General features: G+C 43.9%; 1 protein-coding gene across 9 annotated transcripts in view; it reads left to right on the top strand.

Moving 5' to 3' along the window:
* The window catches only part of Eri3 (ERI1 exoribonuclease family member 3), a 132,203-nt gene that overhangs the window by 67,789 nt on the left and 51,137 nt on the right, over positions 1 to 13,277 (top strand). The window lies entirely within an intron of this gene.

Here is a 13,277-nt window from a genome sequence, read left to right as displayed (position 1 = left end):
CCTGATAGTGAGTCACCAGGAAACCAGCCTTCCCTAGCAGGTGCTGTGCTTCCTAGGTGAACAAAAGAAGTAATGTAGTAATGGATTTCTTAGTTCCTTGCTCTAGAGGAATTATTGCTCCAGTAGACCCCAGCCGCTAGGAGAATGATGCCCACATGTCATTCTCCTAGAGCAGCCTCGGGATCTACTTGAGGCATCCAGGCAGCTTAGTGACTCTCAAGGATCTTGAAGAAGGGAAAGCACAGCAGGGTCAGGATGGAGGCTCCCTGTAGGCTTACGGAAAAGAGGCCATTGCGAGGTCACTGTGAAGATTGGGATCTTAGACTGGGTATCCAGGGAAGGGGAGTATGCCAGGAGGAGACTGCCTTGTAGGCAGAAAGAGCAACCTGCTTTTGTGGGTGGCCAAAACTAAACATGGATATAGAAGAACAGTAGGGAACTAGTTCTGTGAGTATTTGCTCCACACAAGGGTGACGGTGGACTTGGTCCCATCTTTGTTTTCCTTTCCCTCGTGTGCATCCTTTGTACTCTTCTTCGTTCTCTGTCCCACCACCTCCTGATGGTCACTCACAAAGCAGAGTCTCTGACACGATCTCACTTTTGACTGAGGAGACTAGGCTGTCCTAGCGTGCGCCTTGGTCTGGCTGTCTCCCTTCAGGAAACACGCCTCTTGCATTTGTTGCCATCATCAGGCACATAACCTCTCTCTGAAGATGCGGTTCAGACATCACTTCTGCTGAGCTTCTCTTGCTGCGAGGCTCCCTGAACTTGGAATGTCAATGAACTCAGTTAGCAATGAATCCATTCTCATTTACTTCCAGGTGTGTCCTTCTGGGGCACAGAGACAGAGCCTGGTTCTAGCCTCAGTGGCTGGACTGGGATCAGCTAGACTCAGAGTGTGTATGCTTGCTGGCCACCTCCTCACTGAGAACTAGCTTCATAGAGACCCTCTTGGGTGGAGCATGCATGTGTAGATAGACATACTGTCCAGGAAAACAGTGTGCCAGCTGTCAAAACTTATCTGAGACTGCTTGCCAGCCTCAACAAATGCAATGTGAAGGCCCGGCCAGGCGAGGCAGGCACTGACCATTAAAAATTACTCTGTGAAGTTCACTAGAATGTTGTGTGTGATAACTCTCTGCCTTTAGGTTCCTAGGCAGAAGGGCAGGAGAGTAGCTGATCCATATGGTAACACTAGGGTCACCTTGGTGCTTTAGGCTGTCTTGAACCTCTTCAATCAATTTTCTACTGGACTGCCAAGATATGGAAGAAAAGAATGGGTATAAAGGGAAACTGAGGACGCTATTTCCAGTTAACCTTGTATTTATTTTCTTCTTGTGAGGTAATCCAAGCAGGCTTGGGCAAAACAAGGAATCTGATCCCTTCCTCTCTAGCCCCAGCCTATATTGTGCTTCAGGTGTGTGAGTATGTGAGTCCGCATTTCCAAAGGCCTCTATTCTGAGAAGAAATGAGAAACTCTTCTCCTTCAGAAACTGTGGGCTGCCTCAGAAAAGGGAATTTTCCAACAGCTGTGTTTTGACATCTCCTACCTCCACCTACTTCCCCTGTAGCAGAGTGGCAAAAGCCACAGTTGGCTGACATTTGGGATGCTGTTGAATGATCTTAGGTTTTTATTGAGCTGTCAACTTTAAGACTTGAAGCTGTGCTCCCAGCTCTTTTGAAGAGATTAGAAATGTTACTAAGGAATAAGAGAATACACATGCATGTGCGCACACACACACACACACACACACACACACACACATATATATGTGTGTTTTCACATAAGCTTAGTCATCTGCAGAAATACTGGGAAATACATATAGACATAGTGTCTATACATATACCCATAGAGCACAAAGATATAACAAATACAACTCACCCATAAACACACTCTGGAGCGCTTTCTGTGTGTCAGGTACCGTGTTAAGTTCTGGAACTATAACAGAGAAGGTGACTGCTGAACATCATTTCACTTCTGTCTAGGACCATTTTTAGGACCTAGACATGTATAGGACCATTGAGAGCTGTGGATAGCTTAAGAAAGAACTAAAAAATTAGATTTATTGAGGTAGAGTCCGAGAGTAGTGTCCTGGGGAAGGATATCTACATTCTAGTCTGAAGGAGGATCTGGCCAAGCTTAGGAAGCAGCATATGGGGAAGCCCTGAGGTGAGGCGATGCCTGGCATCTTTATAAAAGCTGAGAAGACAGAATTTTTGCCTCTTGTTCATTGTACTACCCCCATCACTTTGAATGGTTCACAGTACAGGGAAACTTAATTCCATTTTCTGACTGCCAAGACATAGGGGCTGTGAGAAGAGGAAAGGGGCATGAGGTGAAGCCAGAAGCTGAGGCCAGAGCTTGTAGACCGTGTTTTGATTTTGGCTCTTGTCTTTAGGATGAAGGGGAGCTACTGAGAAGGTATTAAAAGAAAAATTTAACTCATTTGCTTCTTTGTTTTGTGTTGAGATAGACGTCTCTTGCTGTAGCCTAACTGGCCTTAAACTTCCAACATTCCTCCTGCCTTAGTACTCAGTGTTGAAATTATAGACGTGAGCCACCATGTCCATCTCATTTGAGTTTTAGAAAAGATTCTGTGGCTGCTATATAGAAAACTGTAAGAGACCAATTACTGGTTTTTCTAAATGGATTTGGATTTGGTGTTTGTAGGTGGGACATTTAAAACATTTTTTGGGGTAACATTACTGAACTTGTAGCATCTCAGGCCTATGTTTATCAAATACCAGTTTCGATTCTCAACTGTGATTGTACAACCAAATATGTACATGCACATACACACAGATCCTCAGTAGCTCATGGGGGGTGGGAAGGGAGAGCACTGTTGCTGGTTGAGAACTATAAAATAAGACCATTGCCATAGTCCAGGTGGAACATGGCAGTTGCTTGGTTTATATGGCTAGATGTGGAAGGTAGAGAACTGCAGAATGAATCATAAACCCAGAGACAGATATTGGGGTTCAAGCTGAAGATCAGAAAAGCAAAGCAGCCAAGCCACTAGAGAAGTCTTATCTCTACCAAGGCTGGGCAACTACAGACTGAACTTTGAGCCTCTGTCTCCTCCTGTTTTATATTCCCCTTTAGTGCTGGGATTAAAGGCATGGGACTCCCTACTACTGGGATTAAAGGTGTGAGCCACCACCACCTAGATCTGTTTCTGCACTGATTTTATATAGCCCAGAGTGTCCTTGAACTCACAGAGATCCATCTACCTGTCTCCCAAATCCTGGGATTAAAGGTGTGTGACACCACTGCCTGCCTTCTAGTGATTTAGTTTTACCTTCTGATCTTCAGGCTAGCTTTATTTATTAATAAATAAATAAAATATCATTATAGAGAACTGGGATGGTTGTAAAATGTTGAATGGTGTAGTCAGTTCTGTTATGATACAAACATACAGGTTCCTAAAAATCCCTGTACTAGCTAGATGTGGCCACCCAGGTTTGTAATCCCAGCACTTAGCATGTTTAAACAGGAGAATTGCCTTTAATTCAAGGCCAGCCTGAGCTATAGAGTTAAAGACTAATCTGGGTTACAGAGTAAGATCTTGTCTCAAAATCCAGACCAAACAACAAAATCTCTTAGACTAAGGAAAGTCGTCCAGTAGAAATGACCTAGGAAGTGCATCACACCGAAACTCCATCATAACATAACAAAGAATGACAGACATTTACTTTAATTGATAGTACAGTTTCAGTTAAATGATTAAGAAATACATAAATGCTATAATAGCGCTTTGAATAAACAAATCTAAAATTTGCATGTAGAAATAGATGTAAGAAGGGCTATAGTTGGTGAATTATTGTGAAGGGGGTTGGGGGCAGGAGACTGCGAAATCAAATTGGAAGCTGTAACCAGAAGGATGTGGCTGTAACATGTATGATGATCTTAGTATTGGCTGTTAGATGTGTTGTAGATGTGCATGCATGCATTTTATATGATCTGACAGAGTTCCCTGTTCAGCCAAGTTTAGCTTCCTTTATCTCCTCTATCTTTGTAAGAATCTCACTATTTAGCCCAGGCTGGCATAGCACTTAGACTTTTCCTGCCTCCACTCCCCAAGTACTGGGATTAGAGGTATCCACTACCACATCTGGCACATCTAGTATATCATTTGGAAAAATGACAGAAACAAATGCAAAATTGGCATTATGCTAAATTCTTTTTTAATACATCGGTTACATTGGGACAAACTTGTTCTTTGAAAGTGAGTATTATAGCAGTACCAACTGTGTGATTGTGATTGGTTGTCACAGTTAGGGGTGAAAGAAAGAGTCATTATGCTCAGTGGTTAAGAGCATTGCCTGGTCTTCCAAAGGTCCTGAGTTCAATTCCCAGCAACCACATGGTGGCTCACAACCATCTGAAATGAGATCTGATGCCCTCTTCTGGACTTCAGGCAGACACACAGACAGAATATTGTATACATAATAAATAAATAAATAAATAAATATTTTTTTAAAAAAGCAAAGCAAAACAAAATACCCTTTAAAAAAAAAAAAGAAATAGTCATTATGGCCTTAGAGTTTGAGTGAGCACCTTGGTAAATTAGAATGAATTTTATGTGCTAGTGGAAAGAGAAGCTGAAGATTAAAAAACAAAAACTTTGGAGACAGAGGGCAGAGCAGTCCAGCTTCACTCTTAAACCAGTGCCCTCTTGCAAGAATGGCACTGACCCGTTCGTGTGGGCTGTTCCCATGCCCTAGTGGTGTTTCAAAGGCCCCACCTCTCAGTACTGATAGAGAAGCAGTTAAATTTTAACATGGACTTTGGAGAGGACAGACATTCAATCATTAGTATCTGTGCTCCCCATTAAAGTTCCCACTGGCACATGTGGCAGTAGATCATACCTAATATGATTGAGAGATAATTCTTAGTTTGCTTTAAGCTTTAATCAATTATCAATTTAAATTAAAAATTTCTTTGAGAAACTTTTGAGTATGTTTAAACCACTTGATTTAGAGATGCTACATTTTAAACTATTAATTGTACGCAATCTAAAACATTGTTTCTGATAAAGATTTTGCTTCCTAGCTGAGATATGATAAAACCATTAATTTACCCATCAGATTTGGTCTGAAAAAGAGCCAAATTACCTCATAATTTTTATACTGCTATCATGTTGAAAATAATATTTGGATATATTAATTGATTAAATAATTTTGTGTTTTACTTAAAACAATTTTAAACCTTTATCATTATTATTTTTTATGTATTTAAGTGTTTTGCCTTCGTGTATGTATACCATGTATTGCAGTACCCACAAAGGCCAGAAGAGGGTCTCAGATTCCCCTGGTACTGGAGTTATAGATGGTTGTGAGCCACCATTGGGCTACTAAGAATCAGACCTGGGTCCCTTGGAAGAGCAACCAGTGCTCTTAGCCACTGAGCCACCTCTCCATCGCCAACAAGTTTTATCTTTTAATGTGACCACTATAAAACTTCAACTCTCTTGTATATTTGCATTGTGTTTGTACTGAACAGACCTGGCCCAGATACTTGGCTTCTGTGCTACATTGTCTAATCCTCACAACCCTCCTGAACATAGAGAGGTAATGCTTTCACTCCAGTATGTGGCAAAACTGGAAGTGAAGTTAGTTCCACCCAAGTCTTTATGGTACAGAGACAGAGAGCCCCCGAGGGTGGTATCCCAGAGGCTGAGATGGCTGTTTACAGCAGAAGTGCATAATACCAAGGTGAGCAGATGAACCCTAATGACCTTGGTGAGAACTTGTGAGCACAAAGGAAGGATGAGGACAAAGCAAGTGATTTGGGCATAAGTATGAAGACAAGGAGGTAAGAGAAATTTAATGTTTTCAGAGCTACGCTTCTGAAGAAAAGAACAGGCAAGAGATGTGACGTGGCTGGTACAGGACTAAGAAGGGGTTTGGGATGGAAGAAGGCCAGCCAGGCTGAAGGGCAGGGAGGAAAAGGGGTCATTAGGGATACCTTTGAAAAGGGGAGAGAAGACAGTATACCCTTCCCTACTTCATCCTGACAGAAGAAAAAGAAAGATGGGTGCAGATCCATGTCCACAGGCTTGCTGATTTGATGAGGACAAGCTGAGGTAGTTTTCATCTGGCTCAGTTTACTTTCTATTGCTGTGATGAAGACCATGGCTCACAGATTTGAATAGTTATCGGAAAGTGGCGCTGTATGAGAAGCACTAGGAGGTGTGTCCTTATTGGAGGAAGTATGTCACTAGGGCAGACTTTTAGGTTTCAAAAGCTCAAGCCAGGCACAGTGCGTGTGCCCCCCTCCCCATTTTACAGGTCAGGGTGTAGCTTTTAGCTAGGTTTCTAGTACCACACTTGCCTGCCATGCTCCCTACCATAGTGATGATTCACAAAGACTCTGAAACTGTAAACAAGCCTCAATTAAAAACTTTCTTTTAAAACTTACTTTGGTTATTTATAGCGTCTCTTCACAGCAATAGAACAGTGACTAACAGTCAAAAGCAACTTGTGGGAGGAAAGGGTTTATTTGGCTCACATACTCTGAGTCACAATCCATTGAAGGACGCCAAGGCAGGAACTGAAGCAGAGGCATAGAGGAACATTGGTTACTGATATGTCCGTGTCATGTCCCTATCCTTATCCCCCCCCCTTGCCTTGTTCCATCAGCCTTCTTCTACACTCCAACACCACCTGCCAAGGGATGGTACTGCCCCCTGGTGATCTGGGCCCTCCCATATCAGTCTTTAATCAAGAAAATGCACTACAAACTTGCCTACAGGCTAACCATATGGAGGCAATTTCTCAAACCAGATTCACTTTCCTAGGTACATCTGAGTTTGTGTCAAGTTGACAAAACCAACCAGCACAACTTGTCAACTTGATACACAAACACATTACTTATTAAACCATAATTCTCCCTTTCTGTTTATCCCAAGATCTCATATTAATATCAATTTTCATAATAGAAAGTCTTTTTTAAAAGTTCAAATCTTTAAAAAATCTAAACACTTTAAAAGTTCAGTCACTTTAAAATATCTACAATTTCTTTAAAGTCCAAAGTCTTTTTAACCGTGGGATCCTATAAAATATAAAGTAAGTTAACACCTTTCTTATTCTAAGAAGGACAAACCAGGGCACAATCACAATAAAAGCAAAACCAAGCTCCAATAGTATAAAAAACTCTGTATCTAGTTATTTGTATCCAGGATTCATGATCATCTGGATGGACTCTAGGGGGGCTTGGCAGTATGGATGAGAAACCAAACTGAGCAAGGCATGCAAACAAATCAATAAGCATTGTTCCTCCATGATCTCTGCTTCAGTTCCTGCCTTGGCTTCACTCAGTGAACTGTGTGACTTGGATGTGTAAGCCGCTCTGTCATCCGTAGTGCATACAGCCTGATGGCCTCAAGCTGACTCCACTGCACACCTGTACTACATGGTCGTCCCCAGCCCTGACATCTCGAGTATACTGGAATTTCTGCTGCAGGTGAGGCTGTATCTTCACCAGTGACCTCTCTTCAGGGACTCTAGCCTTGCCACACAGTGCCAAGTCTCAGCTGTTTTTAATGACCCTTCAGTTCTTTAGCTCTCATGCCACCAAAGCCAGTAACATGTAGGAGATTCTTAAACATTATCAAGTTTGCCTGCTAGCTTTGGCTGCTCTGGAGCACAGATTTTGTGTGCTAACCCTGAGGAAATACTCCAGAAGATTTCACCTCAATGATGCTCGTCTCTTCTTAATCACAGCTAGCTCTTTAGTCCCTGATGACCAGAACTACATGTCTCAGTTCAAAATATCACATGAATATGGCTGGTGAGTTGACCCAGTGGGTTAAGGCACCTCTAGCTGCCTGACTACCTGAGTTTGATCCTCAAGACCCACACACTGAAGGAAAGAACCAATGCTGTGTATTGTCCACTGGCTGCCCCAAATGGGTACATGTGCACAACACAAGTGAATAAATACAATTTAAAAAAAATTTTTGAAGTACCAAACAGTACCAATAAAGTTTTTAAAGAACTCTCAGATTCCGTCTGAAACAAGCTAAGTAAGCCTCTGCATCTGTGCCGTTCTCGGCATCTTCCAGGCTCCCCACAGAACATCAGTGAGCTCTGAATACCCAAAATCCTGCAATCCTCCCTCAAACAACATGGTCTGGTCTATCCCAGCAATACCCCATGTTCCTGGTGCCAGTTTCTGCCCTACTTTGCTTTCTGTGGCTGTGATTGTAACTGTGACCAAAAGCAGCTTGGGGGAGGAGGTCATTTATTTGGCTTACACATCCAAGTCACACAGTTCATTGAGTGAAGCCAAGGCGGGAACTGAAGCAGAGATCATGGAGGAACAATGCTTACTGATTTGTTTGCATGCCTTGCTCAGTTTGGTTTCTCATACACCTCAGAACTACCTGCCCAGTGGTAGCACTTCCTACAGTGAACTGAGCCCTCTCACTGTGGTCTTTAATTAAGAAAATGTCCACGCACAGGCTTGCTTAAAGACAACCTTATGGAGACATTTTCTCAATTAAGATTCCCTCTTCTCCATGATGTCTAGGTTTGTGTCAAGCTGGGGAAAAAAGCACACCATATGATAGTTCGATGGCTTTTACTTTCCTTTGTGAGACAAGTAGCTAAACCATTTGCTGGCAACTAATGGGGGGTCTAGGAGGACTCACAGAAAGTATGAGCAGATAGCTGTCCCTATAGGAGACTTTGGGAGCTGACTTGAGGACAGTAGACGTTCTAGACAGTGTTGAGGGTCCAGTTGATCAAAGCAATGCATAACAGAGCCACTTTGTTCAGAGGTTTGACCCTTAGCAGAACTCAGCAGCTTGGCTGTAGGTGTGGAGAAGGGATCCTTAGGTTTGTCTGGGTGGAGATGTGTTAAAAAGATCCTGTCAGGATAGCAGTTGAGAAGATAGACTGGGAGCTAAGGTGGATACTAGAAGAGAAAGGACCTGATGGCTGTGGACAAAGCAGGCGTGTCCTGCAGAGATGAGGAGCGGTGCAGTGGGCACAGCTGAGGGCGCCAGGCGGCAGGGGAAGAGGCCATATAGAACAGTGCCATGTCTAGCCAGCTGTAGTGGCTGGTGCTGGTACTCCCACCACTCTAGACTCTGAGGCAGGAGGATCACTGCAAGTTCCAGGCTAGCCTGGGTTATAGAGTGAGACTCTATCTCAGAAAAATAAAAAAGGACTAGGGAGGTGGCTCAGCCGATAAAGTACTTGCCACACAAGCATGAAGATTCCTAGCATCAAAGTAAGAATCCAGGTATGGCACTGGGCATCTGTAATCCCAGTGCTGGGCTGGAAAGGCAAAGTGGGTCAGGAGTTGAAGGTCATCCTTGCCCAGCTTGAATCCTTAGCGTGTTTGAGGCTAGCCTAGGCTACATTAGATTGACTTTTTTTTAAAAAAAAAAAAGTAGGATGTTTGAATTAATGATTTAAAAAATGGAATATTGGCAATTTCTAAAAGTATAGCCACAGAACTGGTGGCTAAGGTTGGATAGGAAAAATGTTGTCCTAAATAAGGAACTATAAAACAGAAAGGTTGGTTGAGACATATCAGGAAAGATATGTATGGATGAAAACAGAAAATGAGTTTTACTCAATACATATGCATGGGACCTAGCTACAAATGAATGTATAAGCGCATGCCTACACATATATAAACACTTCACATCTATGCAGACCAAGCTGTGCAGCTGTGTGCACACATAGTCACAACTGTCAGGAATCCCCTCTCAGTCACAGCCTGCCCGAGTGGGCTTTGTGGGGAAGTAAACAAGAGCCTTCAAAGGGTTCTAAGCAGGGCATGCAGGCTGCCTCTCTAGTCCTCCCCGCAGGTAGGGGGTAGGGGCCACCTAGAATTGGTCAGGTAAAAGCAGGGTGTAAACCTGTAAGAATGGTCAAGATCAAAAACACTGATGACAACTTATGCTGGATAGGTTGTGGGGAAAAGGGAACACTTCTGCATTGCTGGTGGGAATGCAAGCTGGTACAACCCCTGTGGATGCCAGTGTGGCCATTTCTCAGAAAATTAGGAAACAACTTTCCTCAAGACCCAGTAATACCACTTTTGGGTATATATCCAAAAGATGCTCAATCGTGCCATTAGGACATGTGCTCAACTATATTCATAGCAGCTTTGTTTGTCATAGCCAGAACCTGGAAACAACCTAAATGCCCTTCAACTGAAGAATGGATATGGAAAATGTGGTACGTTTACACAATGGAGTACCACACAGCAGAAAAAAATAACGACAACTTGAATTTTGCAGGAAAATGGATGGAACTAGAAAACATTATTTTGAGTGAGGTAACACAGACACAGAAAGACAATTGTCACATGGACTCACTCATAGGTGGTTTTCAAACATAAAGCAAAGAAAGCCAGCCTACAAACCGCAATCCCAGAGAACCTAGACAACAGTGAGGGCACTAAGAGAGACTTACATAGATCTAATCTACATGGGAAGTAGAAAGTAGAAAAAGACAAGATCTCCTGAGTAAATTGGGAGCATGGAGACCTTGTGGGAGGATTGAAGGGAGGAAGGGAGCAGAGAAACATGTAGAACTCACTAAATATTAATTTAAAAAAAAAGCAGGGTGTAAAGACTGTGACTCTGCCTTCCCATTGCCACCTGTCCTCCATCCCCTGCTGTGCTTCCTGTGTGCTCTGAAAGGGTGAGCCAGCTATCCGAGGGAGAAATTCTGTCTACCCCAACCTCAGGGAGGGGATAGCAGGAGAAACTGCTGAAGGGGGGGGGAGCATTAGAGTCTATGATTGAGTGTGACTTTTCCTGACCTTGGAGCATTCAGAGTCCTAATCAGTACAGTAATAAATTAAGCCCTTATGGAGGAATAAATTCTTGACCTTAATGAAGTTCTTTGCTGGGGGCCATCGTCAGGTCAGCAGGTCTTGGTGATGCAGATCTGAAGCTCCAGCAGGCAGGAGTGATCAGAAGTCTGCTCCTCAGGTTGCTGTTTTGAACCATTTATGGAAGAGTGACTGAGTGACGCTGGCCCTGGAGCCCTTCTACTAGGACTGATGAGAAGCTAACTGAGACAAAACAATAAAACTCAGGGGAAAGAGCAGAGATGTGACTGTCTAGACGCCCTGCGGTGTTCTCAGAGGGAAACTTGCACCACTGGAAGACTTGAGCTCTGTGGTCAGAACCAAGCGGGGATTGTGATCCAGGTTTTGGCACCATCCACAGGCGGTTAGTTCACGGGCCATGTGTAGTCTAGCTTGGATACCCAAGACCTCTGACCATCTTTGAGGAACAGGCTGACTGAGCCCAGGTGTCTGTCAGGCCGGAAGCTGGCCTGTAGAGAGGGGCTAGGGCCTGCTGCGGATGTGCCTGGGTAGTTCGAGCAAGAGGTTGCTGCCCTGCAAGTGAGAACTAGAACCCGGTCCTGGGGCTCCAGTTTGTGGGTTCCTCCTCTCAGCCCCCTCTCTGCACTGTGTGCCTCGGGCTAAACTCAAGTCCAGAAGTAGAGGAGGGGCAGCACTGTGTTTAGTGTCAGCTGCCAGAGCCACAGGGAATGTCCCTTTCTTCTCGCCTCCCTGCCCCCATGGCAGAGGGCCCAGGCTGGGCTTTTCCTTTAAATATGTCTTACAGCTGTCTGAACTCTGAAATTTCTTTCAGTCCTTCCCTTGCCTTGTTAACATGTGTTGCCTTTGGGGTAATCAGGGAAAAAATATTATGTCCTTTTACAATTACCGGGTTTTGGAATATTAAAATGTCTCGCTGCATCGGCACTGTTATTTTGATTGGTATTCTAACCTTTGACTAGCCCATAAAGCGCGCCGCTCCTGAAGCCAATATTGCAGGACTGAAATTTAATTCCGAAATGATTCCAGATAATAGGGAGACAGATAATATATGCATGAAGGATATTATGTTTGGACTAACTGCAGCAGGGCCAGGGCTGGGGAGCTGAATAATAGCCCAGAGTGAGTTATAATCTGTGGGACGGAAATGCCTTACTGTCAGGGCCAGGAGAGGAACTCTTAAATCACAGGCACAGGGAACTGTGATCGCAAGGTGCTTGTTCTGACAAGAAGAGCACTGGAGCCAAGAGGGTAGGTATTGAGGCTTTGCCCATTCTTTCTCTCGAGCTATGTAGCAAGGTCCTGGATGATATACTCATTGCAGTATCTTGATGTCCATACTTTGCTTCCTATAACATAGCAAACTTCTTGCTGCGTTTGAAATGTATGTAATTGTTTCACTTTTTTGTTTTTTATGCTACTCCCTTACGTTTTATTTTCTCCACTTAGTGTATTTAGAAAACTCCTGTTCATCCTTCAAAACCCTTTTATGTGAGCCCTTGTTCCCTCTCTCTCTCTCTCTCTCTCTCTCTCTCTCTCTCTCTCTCTCTCTCTCTCTCTCACACACACACACACACACCCTCTAGTAGAAAAGAATCTGTCACCTCTTCCTTTTAGCACTTTGTACTAAGTGTATCTTATTCTTGCTCACTTATGTTTCCTACTTGCCCCTGAGGTCCGTAAGGTCTGTATGTAGCTATCTCTGTTTTCAGTACCCAACCCTTGACCCTAACAGTAGGCACAGGTGAGTATTAACTGAGTCAGGCTGCTTTAGACAGGTATCTGTCAGATTTTGCCAACCAAATGGACTTAGAGAAATGAAGCATCTTCCTCCAGGCAAAGAGCCAGGAAGAGGTAAATCCCGAATCAAGTGTGTGCCTTAGATGGGTGGGCAGGGAGGACTTAGTGGTGAAGTAGAAAGATAGACATTTGTTCCCGTCCTCCTTGAGCCCTGTACTGAAGTCCTCTTTGCCTTAGGCTCTGGTTTTGAGCATACTTGGAACTTGAGGCATGAGGGAGCTGTGCTTTTTGGTGCTACAGCTGACATTTGGACAGTAACTTCATGCAAGAGACACTTGTCTGCTATGAGTTTGTAGCAGCTCACAGGACAGTAGCTCGGGAAGGACGCTTCAGTGTGCTGTGGAGAGCTGTGAGGCAAGCAGAATGCACAGGATCTCCATGATGACTGAAAACATTGCAAACCTTGCTTTCCTTGCAGACCCTGGGGCACAGTGCTTATGGAATGTGTGGTAGAGATAGAGGTATACCGTGCAGACAAACCGAGAGGACTTGGGCTGGTTTGAAAGTCATGTAGACTGTCTCTGTGAGGCTTGCCCTCCATTGGTGCATATACTGGATCTTAGGGATGTAGGTGTATAGCTCAGAAGCCAGAGACCATGATGCTCGGAAGAGCTTTGGAGCCTAGTGTGTCAGGCTGGGCTCTATAATGTCACTGCCAGCT

Source organism: Myodes glareolus, chromosome 3 (genome assembly GCF_982192425.1).
Source record: "Myodes glareolus chromosome 3, mMyoGla1.1, whole genome shotgun sequence".
Taxonomy (NCBI): Eukaryota; Metazoa; Chordata; class Mammalia; order Rodentia; family Cricetidae; genus Myodes; species Myodes glareolus.
Note: the sequence above shows the minus strand (reverse complement) of the source record. Positions and strands in the feature narration are given on the sequence as shown.